This window comes from Melozone crissalis, unplaced genomic scaffold (genome assembly GCF_028551555.1).
Source record: "Melozone crissalis strain CALT ecotype California unplaced genomic scaffold, PUWL_Pcris_2 ptg000111l_1, whole genome shotgun sequence".
Lineage (NCBI taxonomy): Eukaryota > Metazoa > Chordata > Aves > Passeriformes > Passerellidae > Melozone > Melozone crissalis.
The window spans coordinates 346020-361852 of NW_026535888.1; the positions used below are offsets into that span (position 1 = coordinate 346020).

The 15833-nt window shown below is 45.9% G+C and overlaps 1 long non-coding RNA gene across 1 annotated transcript; it reads right to left on the reverse strand.

Moving 5' to 3' along the window:
• Positions 1-1437: 1437 nt before the first annotated feature.
• LOC128947960 (uncharacterized) lies at positions 1438-11077 on the reverse strand. The gene is made up of 3 exons (XR_008484069.1): positions 10964-11077; positions 10506-10623; positions 1438-1661 (listed from the first exon to the last, which is right to left on the reverse strand). It is a non-coding gene; the product is annotated as an uncharacterized LOC128947960 (long non-coding RNA).
• Between the last annotated feature and the right edge of the window lie 4756 nt (positions 11078-15833).

Sequence of the window (15833 nt, forward strand, 5' to 3'; positions counted from 1 at the left end):
TTTGTATTTGTATATATATTTGTATATCTGAATTGATATTTTATTTCTATCATTTACTTAAAAACCCCAGCCTATAACCTAATAAAACCCCCCCATTTATTTTAACTCCATTTAAATATTTTCATATTAACTATCTATATTTATATATCTTTGTGTATATATATATATATAATAGACTATCATTTATCTATATGATGTTACAATTATATACCACGTATTACAGTTTTATGTATGTATCTGTTATCTATACTTATGTCTACCACTCTAATGTTATATTTATTTTTAAATTTATATTTATTTCTATTTTCATCTCTATATTAAACCATACAAGTTCATTAACCCCACGCACCAGAACCACAACAATACCGTACCTTTGTCAGCACCGGCACGCAGCACACGCTCGTCCCATCGCAGCGCATCAAAAAAAAACCCACTGCTATTACTAACGGAACAAACGTCCCACAATGTCATTGAACCCTAATAAAAACTCAAATAAACCTAACTGTCAATAAATTTTACATCCCACTATAAAGTAGCCCAAAACCTCCGCACATTCTCATCATAAACTTCCTCCTAAACCACTATCTCAAAAACCCCAAAAAACTCAAATACACCTTGAAAATGACACAACTGCTAATAAAAACAAACACCCAGTAAAAATTAAATCAAACCAACTCACGAGACTCAAAACTGTACAACTGACCCTAAACAGTACTAAAAAAAGTCCCCAAAGCTCTACCTTTATGCTAATGCACAAATAATAACCTATCATCTAGAAAAGTTATTTGAAAAAATTAAAAAAAATAATTAAAACCATGAAAATAAAAAATATCACTACCTAAATTAAAAAACGTATTGCCTATAAAAACCCACCATATAAATGCCCCTGTCCCAAAAAATAAAAAAAATTATCGAACCAGAAAGAAATCAGAACTTAGGAACACTAAAACCATAGCGTTCAAGAAGTCACACCACATCCCTTATCATACACCAACTACAAACAACAGAAAACAATACAATGAATTCTTAAAAACCACCTTAAAACCACTACATTGAAAAACCTTTCAAAAATTAAAAACTGCATTTAACAAAAGCCATCTCATAAATTCACACCCAAAACTCCAGCAGCCCAGCTGGCCCTACCAAAGCTCTATGTTTATACATACAGCAAACACAAACAAAAACAAAAAACAAAAATCCCAGTAAAACCGATCAGAAATCTATGAAAGAATCCCATTGAAATTAATCCTGCCTCAAATACAAACCAACCCATCCAGAAAGTCAGCTTCACTCAAAAAACAATTTACACAGAGTTAATAATACCAAGAAATAAAACAACACACCATATACCACCAATGAATATAATAGTCAAGTAAAAAAAAAACACTACATTTTTTTCTTTTTATTTCTTAAACTAACTTCTTTTATTAGCTGGAACAAAAGATTTTGCCAGGACTGTAACAACAACAACAACCTCTTTTTCTTCTTCTCCTTCTGAAATGTCCCTTCTCACTCCCAAATTCCTTTCAACCCCTGAGTTTACATCCAAGCAAAAAGCAAAACTCCTGCACTCATGCTCGTTCGCTGCTCCCATCAGATTCTCTGTTCCCCTCCACATCTTCTCACACTTTCAGTCTTCACGCTGTCCCGCCGTGATGAGTCTGACAGAAGAATTGGCACAAGTTAACAGAGCATTTCCCTCCCTCCCTCCGCTTTCCTTAGCGCATTTCAATCCATCCCAGGCCTGCAACGATGCACCCTCACCCCAAAGCTCACAGCAAGCGTGCAGCAGCTCAGGCTCACCTGGCTCCAGGGCTCTGTGCCTTGGATAGCCGAGGAAACTTCTGATGAGCCTCCGTTCCAATCAACTGGAATGCAAACTCACCTCCATCTCAGAGCCTCAGTGACCTCGGCCAGCCCCTTCCTCACTTCCCTGGGTCACAATGACTTCCAGGCACAAGGATGCCAAGCAGGTTCTTGTCTTTTCTCTTGAGTGCCAACAGGTCAAATCTGTAGGCTTTGACATAACTAATTACCATCTCTTTAAACTCTCCCAAGGACACTTTTAAAGAAAAGACACAAGATTGCTGCTACAGCCATGTGGGATCGGGAGGAAAGCAGCAAGGATCCCAGGTCAGCGGCGCGGCCGGGCAGTGTCACGTCCCTGCCGCCCTGTGACAGGGCGCACGGCTGCAGGGCCCCAGAGCCTGCAGGCCCTGGAGCTGCCGCACGGATGGACCCGGTTCCCTCCCCGGGTGCCCAGAGGGAAACCTGAGGGCAGGTGTCCACCCCGAGGGTGCACCCAGAGCCCCGGGCACGGATGGAGTCACTGGCCGCTCTCTGGGGACGAGACCCTCCCTGCAGGTGACACTGCCTTGTCCTCTCCCTCCCTGTGGCACAGGCACCTCCAGGCTCCATGACCAGCCTCCTTCCGTCAGCATCCAGGTGCTGTGTCGGAGCCAGAGGGGTCGAGGCTTTCCAGAACCATGGCATCCTTTAGGCTGCAAAAGCCTTCTAAGGCCATCGAGCCCAGCTGCTGCCCCAGCACTGCCAAGCCCCCACCCAAATCAGGTCCCTAAACACCACATCTTGCCATGCTTCAAATGTCTCCAGCAATGGGGACTGCCCTGGGCAGCCCGCTCCTACGCCTGACCACCCTTTCAGTGAACAAATTGGTCCTCAAAGCCAATCTGAGCCTTCCCTGCTGCAACTTGAGGCCATTTCCTTTTGTCACGTCACTTCTTACCGGGGAGATCTCGGCACTTCAACCTTACCTGCTCCTTCCCCGGAGCTCTCTGGCTTGCCTGCATGAGAGGAGAAACACTCCCAGCACAGGAAAGGCAGCTCAGCAGGTCCCACACCGAGGCAGGGGAGCAGCTGTCCTCACCACAGCTCCCGTGTCAGCTCTCACAGATCGGCTCTGCTCTGCCTCCCGGGGGCAGATCTCTGCTCAGCGCTTCAGAATTGCCTGTTTGGAGGAGGGGGAAAAAACAGGTTAGCCAAGATTTTTACCCAGACTTATCTGATGTCTTTGCCTGCTTTGCCTCTTCCTGACTTCCTCCTGCTAAGAAAACAGCTGCCTTTGGACTTCTAGGGGCAACTGCCACGTAATGCTTGAAAAGGAACTACAGGAAAGTGCCTCATTTTTCAAGACTCAGCCAAGAAGACAGACAACTGCACCTTCTCCATCCCCACTGCCTGCAGAGCTGCCAGGCACCAGGCCAGCTCTGCTCCTGCTTCCAGTTGTTCCCAACTCTGCTGCAAGAACTGAAGGCTGCTTTGGCGTTCCATTGCTCCGCTCCTCCCAAAAAAGATCTTTCAGTGCCGTTCTCCCTCCACGGGAAGGGCCCTTCTGTCTCACACGCTCGGTGACACGAGGCTGCGCCAAGCTGCAGCAGCCTCTGCTCCAGCTGGGAAGGGCTTTCTTCCTCCTCTGGCACCTGGCTGGCACAGGTTGCTCACACATGCTGGGGCTGCCCCATCCCTGGAAGTGTTCCAAGGCTCATTGGTGCTCTGGGATCAGGCTCAGAGCAACCTGATCCATGGAACCGTGTCCCTGCCCACGGCAGCAGGCTTGGAACGAGGTGATCTTTAGAGCCCCTTCCAACCTGAATTATTCCATGATTCTATGAACTCAAAAAACTCGGGGAATAAATCTGTAAAGTCACTAAATACATAAAAGCATATCCCCATCAGCATAATTTTGAATGAAAAGTATATCTACAAACAGGGAGAAATATTCTATGTATTTGCTCTTGCTACCTTTCAGGCGTAATTTCAGCTATCACTTCCAGTTTTAAAATATTCTCTTTTGAAATAATAAGCAGTGTTCAAATTTTAGCGTTTTTAGACTATTGCAGAAGCAAAAATTGCTGACAGTCAGGCCGTGTCATTCTTTATGGAGCAGAGCCATTGTGACAGCATTCCTGGGACAGAAATTTTACAGGACGTCATTCCACAGAGAGCACCAAAATCCATATCAGTTGGCAGTTCTGCTCCTCCACATCAGAAAGCTAAACTAGAACAAGCGAAGCCTCGGGATTCACGAATGGCAAGGCACTGAGAGACACGCCTTAATAATATCATTACAATTTCCACAGATCTGCCACCTGATCTGCGGCAGCACAGCACCCTGGCCCAGAGGAAGGTGAGCCTGCCCAGGACAGGGGTGGAACTAGGTCGTTTTCAAGATCTCTTCCACCCCAAACCATTCTGTGGTGTGATGACACAGGAGAGTTGTAAGGGAGAAGAAGGATGAATTCCTTTGGAAGGATCATTGTTTGCCTCTCTAGTAGCAGGCTTTGCTGGCAGGATTGTTTTGCTCTTGCACTGACCTTGGCTGAAGGTGCTTCACCCTGCAGAGAGCGGTGACAGCCTGCTGCACACGCTGTTCTTGGGCAGAGCGCACGGAGCCAGAGGGCAAAGAGCCCCCAGCAGGTCCGTGACAGGAGCGGATGCTCCTCCCCACCTTTGGAAATATCCATTAGGGATTTTTCCAGCAGATGGCAACAGCAGACCGGTGTGGACTGCAAGGGCAGACTCTGCGGGCTGCCTGAAACCTGGCTGGGCTCCACCCAAAGCACCTCTCGGGTCTGCTCCTCCCGCTCCTGGCATTGAGCCTGGCTGGCAGCCCAGGGCATGGTTACTGGAATACAGAATAAATCAGTGCTGCAGGAAACTGCACAACAAGCTCTGCGGCTCTTGCTGTGTGTGCAGGCCTTAAAACACACCTGGTGCATTTGGAACAGATGAAAATTATGGCTCCCCCTGAATAAACATGATTTCTCTCCTAGATATCATTTTGAAAAATAATACTTCAAGGGGTGATCAGAATGGGAGCACAGACAAACACCAAGAATAAAAACTACAGCGTTTGATGCTTTATCAAAAGTTGTGCCTGCCCTACCCTGTCGGGAAGCTGGACTGCTGGACCCAACTTCGCAGCACATTCTTGTCATTGCTTCAGAGCCACCTTCACCAGCTGCTCTCGTGGCATTTGCCGTGCCATTTGCAAATTACAATACGAGCGAACCTGGAAGGCAAAACACAAGATAAATTTACAGCTGGACGGTCAAATCTTTTTCTCCAAAATGCAATCAATGTACAGCTTTCCCCTTAAGCTGAAGTACAGGCCAAATTCATAGAATCACTCAGGTGAGAGAAGCCCTTCAGGCAGTGAAAACGAGCATTTAGGTGTGGTATGAAGCTTGGGGAGCCCTGAAGAGGCTGTAAAATTCGACTGATATTCTTTGGAAATTACAAATAAAAAACGGGAGGAATGAATTTACAATGAATCCAGTGCGGAAACGCCACAAGGGACAGCTTGCAGGGGAGATGCCTGAAAGCCAAAGCTGTGCTTCAGTGGCATCTGAGGTGGCAATTTTGCAGAGTGCCTGTAGACAAGTTTCTTTTCACTGTGAGCAGTGAGCAGCGGCTCAGAAGACCTGGCTGTAAAAAACACAGGTTATTGTCCCCAAGCACATGCCAGTGGTCTGGAAAAGGGTGACACTCGTTGACATGACTGTTGTGATTGCTCAAGGGGAGAGCTCCTCAGTCCTCCTCACTTCACTGATGCTCCCCGTTGGGGCGCAGGTGAATGGCACCACTGGGCTGTGCTTCACCTCCCTGGGTATATTCTGTGCAGGGAACTGCAATGCCATTGCAACTTTTCTGCTCTCACATCATTCTTCCAGAGAAAGACAGTACCTTGAAGGGAAAAGTGCCCTGTCCCTGTCCCACTTCCTTTGTCACTTGTGCTAACCCACAGCACACACTCCCTGCACATGTTATCTGAATGTTAACTCTGTTTACAAGTGCTGTGAATAAACCCCAATCCAACTGAGAAAGTTCCTCTTTGCTCACATTTCAATACAAGGCTGGAACTATCACCTTGCAAAGAACTTTCCTCTACCAGTGCTAGATGCAAAACCAAAAAGCAAACCTAGGAATGCCTGCCACACTCCAGCACACAAAGCTGCTGCTGCTGCTGCTGCTGCTGCTTTTAATGGCTTAGCCTGAGGGCTTTGCTGCTCTTCCTTTGCTCTGCTAATGGGAAGGACTGGGAGACCTCTTTGAACTAGCTACAGATACCAAAGACTGAGTAAACAAGTATTCTTCATCCCATTTCTCTTAAGAGTTTGTCCTGACAGATGTCTTCTCCCTCCTGAGGTTTGGATTATAGTTTGTGTTTCCCTTTTTTTCCCCCTTTAGCCCCTGAAGCATTTCACACCCTGCTGGGCAAATGCCCAGAAGTAATCAGACTGACTGAACAGGGGAAACGCAGACAAAAGAAAAGGCTGGAAGTTACTGTTCTTCTCCCAGCTGGCACCGCCAGCTCCTGAGGGCTCAGCCACGACAGCCCACGTTTGTGACAGTACCTGTACGCTCTGGGTGTGTGCAGCCCTTGCGTCCTGCGGCAGCCTGGAGCTGCAGGCTCAGATATCCACCGCGAGCTCCTGGATCCTCCAGGACAAAGCCAGCTCTCCCTGCTGCTCCCGTGTTGTTCTGCCTGTGGAGCAGGGAGGGAAGGAGAGGCACACAGGTTAGCACAGTGGCAGTGCACGAGCTGCCAGGCGTCACCCATCTGACCCGCACCAAAGAGGAAATCTTAATTTTCAAAACTTCCCATCATGCCACACAAGACACTGAAGCCGTCCAAATCTGGAAGGGATAGCCTGGCATGATGCCTCCCCCAGGTCATATCTTACATCAAGAGTTCTTTTTCTCCTGCACAAGGCTCTATATCCTACTTGGACAGATATACAAATATCTATAGAAACTACAGATATTCAATAAGCAATCTTAAATCATAACAGCCAGGCCTCTGTACGACCGTGCTTAACTCCTGCTCAGCTCACGCCATCTCCCCGTTCCTCAGGCATCAGAAACCACTGAAACTCCCGTGTTTTCCTGGGAGCTGCCTGCCTGCAGCTGCCCTCCTCTCACCAACGGGGCCACCTGCCAGGCTCCCCAGGGCACAGCAGCCTCCAAGGGGAGCATTCGTCTCTTTGAGAGGTGATGGAAAGCCTGGGGAAAAAAAAAGCTCAGCGACACTGTGGCTCTAAAGGTGCAAGAATCATTACCCTGGAGATATGCAGCTCACCTGGTTCATGCTGGGCACGCTCTCTGCTCGCTTCACCTGAGCGTTCAGCTGGAGAGATCCATTTCCACGCACTGGGCTGGCTCCATCTCCGTCCCTGCTGTGAGAAGGTGTTCGGGGGGATGCCGCTGCCCGCTCAGCAGACGCTTCACACACTCTGCCAGCAGCAGGGGCAGCCTTTGAGGCCACACTAGCCTGGCACAGAGTCACTGAGCCATTCTGACTGTGTTAACAGCACCACTGATGAATCCCCATACCCTCGGGCCTTCATTCTCCGGCACCCCGAGCCCCGCGGCTGCGCGGCAAAGAAGGAAAGCGGGCACCGGAAGAGAGGAGCGAGAGCAGGGCATGACAAAGGGCGGCGAGGGAGGGCGGGCTGTGCAGGGAAGCGGGACGGGAAGCGAAAGCCCGCGAGGGGGGTAGAGGGAGGGTGGACAGGGGAGGCAGAAACGGGAAACAGAAAGGGAGCAGGGGGGAAGGGGCTGGACAGGAAGGAGCCGGGCTTGTGGGGGGAGAGGGAATGGGGGAAAGGGAGCGAGAGAAGGCGAATACGGGGAGAAGGAAGGAGGGCGAGAGAGAGGGACAGGCGGGGAAGCCTCACAGAGCCCCGGCTGCACCCCGAGCCCGGCCCGGCGCCTCGCCCTGCCCGGGAGGCTGCGCTCGGGGGAGCTCGGCTCGCTCCGGAGTCACTCGGCTCCAGTCGGCTCTTCAGCTAAACTCAGCTATTGTCGGTTAAACTCGCCTATTGGCGGCCGCATTCGGCTGCATTCGTCCCTTCGGCGCGCTTCGGCCCAACTCGGAGCCGCTCTCTGCGCGTTCGGCTGAGCTCGGCTCGGCTCGCCTCCCCGACGGCGGGCAAGCGGCGCCGCCTCACGTTAAACTCGCCCGGCTCAGGGCTCTCCTGCTGCCGCGTCCTGCGGGCGGCCCGGCCATCGCACCGACACGACCGGGAGCGCGGGGTGGCACAGGAGCTCATTGGGCTGTGACCGCACTCGCGCTAATTAGCGCGCACGAGAGCGGCGGGCTCGGTTCGGCTGAGCTCGGCTCCGTTCAGGCAGCCTCGCAAGCCTGGCCTCGGTTCGCTCGAGCCCGTCAGGTTCGGCCGGTCTCGCCTTGGTTCGGCTGAGCTCGTTCCATTCGGCCGAAGGCGGCGTCGTTCACTCGTGTTCTTATAAATACCTTTCTTTATTGACTGTATATTTCTATATTTAGATTTCTACTTCTGTTATTCCAAATAAAACCTCCGTCTCTAACCAAATAAACACAAAAAAGCCTTCTTTTGAACGATATTGAAATATTTTTATACTTTTGTATAATTAGATTCACATTTATATTCATCGTTTCTTTTGATGCATTATATTCATAATTATATATAATATATAGAAAATTCTAGGAAAGTATTTAAATTATTATTTATATTAGGTATCACATCTACTGCTACAACTAATTTTTTCTTATAGGTTTAAATTTTATATATATCTGTATATATTTATATTTCTATACTTAGATTTCTCCCTTTATATTATTTGTAGTTATAATTTTTACAATCAAAACACTGCCTATTGACAAATGAAAAAACCCACTTTGTTTAACTATTTTAAAAAATATTTTCATGCTTATAATTGTCATCTTTATATTTATAATTTGTTCAATATTACATGAGAACATACCTGCTCCTGCACTGCAGCGGGGCTCCCTCTCCTGGGGTCCTTGGGGTGCCCCAATGGCATCAGAGCCCCGCGTCTTCATCCCCTTCTCCTCTATTTAGAAACTACACTGGAACCTTTTCCTGGAAACAAAGACATTACCTAAATCCTCTCCCCGTGTCCCAGACAGATGGGTATTCAGTTATTAGTTGGCTGGGCAGCAGTTTCTTAAATAGAATGATAAACAGGATGCGAACATTTTAGCTACAAGCAAATAGGCAAATCTGAACAAGGTACTGGTGGCCAACACCAACCACCAAAGTGATTTTGAAGCCATTTTTTAAACAATAAAATAATGATACCACAAAAATTAAGCAAAAAGCTAACTACTGGCTAAGAAAGAAGGAAAAATTAACTTTTGACAGCAACAACGTTCCAACCACACAGGCTTTTTCCCCATGTCATACCTTGTAACTACCTCTCTTGGCAATTCTCATCATGTATCCCAAAAGGAATAAATACCTCAGAGCGTCCTAAAGGAAAAAGTAGCACACGTGAGCTCCTCACACTCCCGGGAGGCCGGCACAGCGTGCACTGAGTCTGCAACAAATTCTGTTCACTGAGGGTCTGCAAACAAAGGTTCAACTGATGAATTGAACTGATTTTAAAGAGAGGTTTTCAAAGCGCTGAAGCACAACAAAGAACAAGCAGAAACAATTCTTAAAAAAAACCTGCAAGTTTTGTTTAGCATATATGCGACTGATTTCCACCCTGTGGCTTCTCACTTGGATTCGTCTGTAGGTTCAGGAAGATGACAATGCACACTCTGCCTTCCCTGAGCCCCCCACAGCAGCGGAGTGCTGCTCCGTGCGCTCAGATCATCGGGAACTGGATTACACGTGCCCGGATGGACCGGAACTGCTCTGCTGCAGATTCAGGAGACGATGGCAGAGAGGGGCTGGCCGAGGCGTCGTCCCAATTCCATTCCTGTGGGACGAAGAGCGGTTTGTTCCCAGCAGCTGCAACAATCCCCAGCTCGCTTCCGTGGTGAGTGCCGATGGCACGCAAATGGCAGCCCGAGGAAATCGTGTTCTGGGCTCTAAGTGGTTGGGACAGGGTCCAATTTTTTGGTTTGTATCTGTATGATGATTAGTACGACAGGGCCCTGATCGATGACGTGACAGCACAGAATTAAAAACTCCTCAATAGGATTACATCGACTTCTAGGAAAAGACAAAAGCCTAGGACCCTTCTGAAATCTACTTTTAATCCAGAGCACACGGATTGTCACCATGCTGCACCTTCCAGCTTTTCAAAGCAGCTTACTTCTGAAGACCAGGAAAACACTGATTTCTACAGAAACAATGGGCAACCCCCAGGCTAATCTCAGCACTACTGTTTAATAGGGGACCTGCCAGCGTGCCAGTCCAGCCTACAGTGTGCTTTATTTCAGTCTAACATCCCCACAAAATTCTTCTCACGTCTCCCAACCCCGAAATCTTATTTTCCCCTAAAGCTTCTCATCATTAGCAATTTCCAAGTAACATGTTTTTTTTACAGCATTCAAAAATGTCATGCTGGACTGTGCTAGAGAGTAATCTGCAAATATAAGCTTAGCAAAGTTTGAACTGACTTGTCCAGAGAAAAAACCTGCAACTGAACACCTACACCTGCCTAAAAAGAGCTAACAAGCCCCTGGCAGCTGCCAGCATCAAAGCACAGTGGATGTTTCTAACACAGGGTAAGGATAACAATATCACCTTTTGTTCTCTCCAGCTTGTTTTCCCTGCAGTCATATTTTGCTTCTTATGATTTTTTTAGTCTCCGTATCTTCGTGGACAGCACCGAGCCTGAAGACAAGGATACGAGAGTCTTTCCCTGCCGTACGGAGAGAGCCAGGAAAACAGTTAAAAAAAGAACAGGGTAGTTTGAAATTCATACTTGCAATGAGAAGCAGCGCCTAACCAACAGAACAAAAGTAAACAAAGCATGATACCTCCTTGGGGACAGAAGACTTACAAACTCTCCAGAATTTACAATTCTAGCGACCATCTCCTTTAGGACAGCAGCCAAGTGTCCTAAGGGGTGGTACTACGCCAAAGAACAATCGGAGAGGCTCCAAAGAGTGAAAAGAACAATATTTTGCAAAGACAAAAAATCTTGCAAAATAACAAAAATGCAATAGATATAAACTACAGGGCAAGAGTAAAAGTGTTACCTTTGGGATCTGGAACCATCCAGGTGAGCAACTGATAACTGGATCCTCAACAGAGTTTGAACCCTTCAGGACACAAAAGGGTTTTCCCCAGAAATTTCACAGACTGAGTTTTGATAGAAGTCACGGGTGCTGCAAAGAAAAAAAACGTGAACCATAAACGCCTACAGTAGATTTTTAAAACAAGTGCTTGGATAAAAGAATCTTACGGAACGTAAAGTAGTAAAAAAGTGAAACCACTATCAGACCTGCCTATTTTCTCACCATTGTACAAGAAAATCCTAAAAGCAGTATAAATTCACTGCCTAAATCCGGTCATGGGATGTAACCAAGAACAATTTAGGCATTTGCTAACCTAGACAGAAACCTTTTCTGGATGCTAGTGTCAAATCACAAGTTTTGTCTTTCAGAAGCTCGAAAATGCTGGAAAACATTTTCCCTGGGGCTCGGGAGGGCAGGGGCGGAAAGGGGTGAGTTTGCACACCGCACCTGTGCCATCCGAAGCATACAGCCAGCCTGCTCCTTGCGCTGGGCATTCTCCTGGCCATCTCTGGGTTTACTGGTCAGCGCTGCTCCATCCGTTTTCATGGAACAAAGAGCCACGAGCACTAACGCGATATCGCAGCGCTCTCTGGTCGCAACGCCCAACACGCGGCGGAGCCGCCTCCGCCCGCAGCACCGGCAGCAGCCCGAGGGAGACGGCTGCAGCTCGGGGGCTGCTGCGCCTCCGCCAGCCCGAGGGTAGCCGCCCCACCGGGATCGCGGGAGCGCCCGGCGCCGCTCGCCCGGGGCGGCTCCTGCAGCTCCCGGCCCGCGGCAGCAAAGCACCGCCCCGCCCCCCGCCCCCGGCACCGCCGAGGGAGGCCGAGGAACCCCGCGGACGCTCCTTCCGCGCTGCTCGGCGCCGTGCGGGCGGCCGGACGGAGGCTTCGCCCGTCCAGCGTCGCCGTCCCGCGCGGGAGAGGCGCCGGGAGCTGCCCGCGCACAGCCCCGCGCGGCCGCCTGGCACGCCAGCCACTCATGTGCCGCGTCAGCCGTTGCGTCACGCGCCGCGCCGGCAGCAGGGCCTGCCGGGAGTTGTAGTCTCGGGCTGACAGCCACGGCTCCGTCCCCCACCACCAGGACCTGCAGTCCCTCCCGGGCATCAAACGGGACCTTCACCCCTGGGCGGGGAAGGACCTGAGGCAGCACCGCTCCTTCCGAATGCCCTCTCTTTTCCCCTCCAACCCTTTTTTCTTTTTTCACTCTGTTTTTCACCCCTTCCCTTCCCTCTTGCTCTCCCGCTTCCTTTCCTTTCCTTTGCCTTTCCCTTTCCCTTTCTTGTATTTTTGATCTTGGTTTACCTTTCTAGCTTTAGAATAAAAAAGCAGCAGTAGAAACTTTCAGGCTACCTGGGAGTAAAAAAAAAAAACTCCAAAACGAAAAGGATTTAAAGAAAACTATTTATTCCCTGGGAGCCTGAAATTTTCTACTGCTGCACGTGACATAGAGCTTTTATTCCTTCTTATAGAGAGTTGATATTTTCTACTTACTTTATACAGCGCCCCCTGCCGTCTGTCCCGGAGCACTGCAGGCACAGCGATCCCTGCCGTCTGCACAGGCGCACTGCAGGCACAGCGCTGCGGCGTTGTTCGGTTCTGTTGAATGAAACTCGGCTGAATTCGGCTTGGTTCGGCTCTTGGTCTAAACTCGTTTCAGTTCGGCTCTTCGGCCGAACTCGGCACGGTTCGGCTAAACTCGGTCATATTGGGCACATTGTCTAAATGCGGCCAGTGCCGGCTACACTCGGCTATCGGTTCCAGTCGGCTATCATGGTCTCTTGGTGTAAACTGGGCTATTTTGGGCCGCCCTGGGCTCTTCGGTTCAAGTCGGCTGTTTTCGGCCACCCTCGGCTCTTCGGCTCTTCGGAACAATTCGGCCCGGCTCGGCTTCCTCAGGGCGGGAAGGAGGCCGTCAGAGGACCCCGGCACAGCGAGGCGTTTAACCCAGATGCCTGGCACAAACCCGCCAAAATACGCCCGCCCGCGGTGCCGCTGAGCCCACACCGTGTGTCAGGTACACATGAAACGCCACAGAAAAATCCGTCGGGGCCGCCATGACGTCGGTATTTCGTGCAGGCAGTCCAGTTACACCCACCCCGGTCCTCCACTTCCCCGCCCTTTTCGCCGCCATGCTGAGAAGGTCAATTAAAAGTCCGCGACATCCGCGACGCGCCACTCCCAAGGTGGCGGCCTCTCGGTGCAGGGCTGCAGTACCGCGCTCTGCCCACAAGGCGGCAGCACTGCCGCACGCCCCAGCCGGGGGCGCAGCGCGCCTCGGGGATGCGGGCAGGGAAGGCAGCGAAAAAGAACAGGGGCGGCCCCCGCCGAAAACTGCTCTGAAATAAATGCCCCAAAACAACCGCGAAGAGGAAAAATTAACTTCTGCCTCTAATCTAATAGGATAAAAGACAAAACAAAACAAAACACAACACAAAAAACAAAAAACCCAATTATTTCTTTTAAAAAATATTTAAATATTTTTTAAAATATTTTTTCATATTAATATTCACATTTCTATTTACAATGTACATTGATGTACACTGTCCATTTATACGTTTCTTTTTATAAATACATTTCTATTCCATATTGCATATATCCCTAAAACTTAAATTTATTTGTGTATTTTTATACGTATTTTTACATGGTAAGTATATATTTCTGTTACGATTTTTACTTCTGTAACACTTGCATTATTTAAAATAAAACCTTTGCCTCCATCCACATTAAAGCCAAAAAGAACCCCTTTCTTCTCAACTGTATTTAAATATTTTTTAAAATTCTAGTTTTCAGGTTCATATTCACATTTACATTTAAAATGTACACTTATGTATGCTGTTATTTGTATTCTTCATTACATCTCTTCCTATTATTTGTATTTCTTTAGATTTTGTGTTTATATATATATTTAGATCTTGATTGTATATCTCAATATTTAGAAATATGACAATAATATCTACATTCATATTATTTAAAATAAAAACCCTGCCTCTAAACACAATAAGAATAAATAAAACCCCAACCCTTTTTTTAAACAATATTTAAATAGATTTTATCCTTATATTCAATTTTTATATTCATATTTGTATTTATAATGTATATTAATGTCTATTGCTTACTTATACATTTATCTTTACCAATGTCAAGTTAAAAATAAATTTATATTCTATATTACATCTGATGCGAGTAGTTATTTATGAATTTTTATATATTTTTATTCATATTTTTTATATTGATTAAATATTTCTGCCTCAAGATTTTTACGTCTGGAACACTTATAATATTCAAAATAAAACCCCAGCCTCTACTTAAATAAAAGCCAAAACATTCCCTTTCTTTTAAGCTATATTTACATATTTTTATATTTATATTCCCATTTATAATTTACATTGCCGTATAATGTTATTTACATTCTACACTACAACTCTTCATGTTACTTACATATATTTATATATAAATTTATATTCATATTTTAGCAATTTCTCTTTATATATTTATTAAATATTTCTATCTTAAGATCCACATTTCTATATTACTTATATTATTTCAAATAAAACTCCTGCCTCTAACCAAATGAAAAGCAAGGACACCCCTTTATTTGAACCAGATTTAAAATGTAGGAAGTAAATTTATTTTTCAAAATTATAATGATATTCATATGGATATTTTTATTTATTTTATTCATAGATATTATATATATTAGAGAGAATACCTTCTAATATAATAATAGATCTGTATTTTCTGTATTATAGATTTCTTTTACTTATATTTATTTAAATTAAACATTTCTAGAGATTTGTATTTGTATATATATTTGTATATCTGAATTGATATTTTATTTCTATCATTTATTTAAAAACCCCAGCCTATAACCTAGTAACACCCCCCCATTTAACTCCATTTAAATATTTTCATATTAACTATCTACATTTATATATCTTTGTGTATATATATATATATAATAGACTATCATTTATCTATATGATGTTACAATTATATACCACGTATTACAGTTTTATGTATGTATCTGTTATCTATATTTATGTCTACCACTCTAATGTTATATGTATTTTTAAATGTATATTTATTTCTATTTTCATCTCTATATTAAACCATACAAGTTCATTAACCCCACGCACCAGAACCACAACAATACCGTACCTTTGTCAGCACCGGCACCCAGCACGCGCTCGTCCCATCCCAGTGCATCAAAACAAAACCCATTGCTATTACTAACGGAACAAACGTCCCACAACGTCATTGAACCCTAATAAAAACTCAAATAAACCTAACTGTCAATAAATTTTACATCCCACTATAAAGTAGCCCAAAACCTCCGCACATTCTCATCATAAACTTCCTCCTAAACCACTATCTCAAAAACCCCAAAAAACTCAAATACACCTTGAAAATGACACAACTGCTAATAAAAACAAACACCCAGTAAAAATTAAATCAAACCAACTCACGAGACTCAAAACTGTACAACTGACCCTGAACAGTACTAAAAAAAGTCCCCAAAGCTCTACCTTTATGCTAATGCACAAATAATAACCTATCATCTAGAAAAGTTACTTGAAAAAATTAAAAAAAAATAATTAAAACCATGAAAATAAAAAACCTAAACTATTAAAATACTAAAAAATATCACTACCTAAATTAAAAAACGTATTGCCTATAAAAACCCACCATATAAATGCCCCTGTCCCAAAAAATAAAAAAAATTATCGAACCAGAAAGAAATCAGAACTTAGGAACACTAAAACCATAGCGTTCAAGAAGTCACACCACATCCCTTATCATACACCAACTACAAACAACAGAAAACAATACAA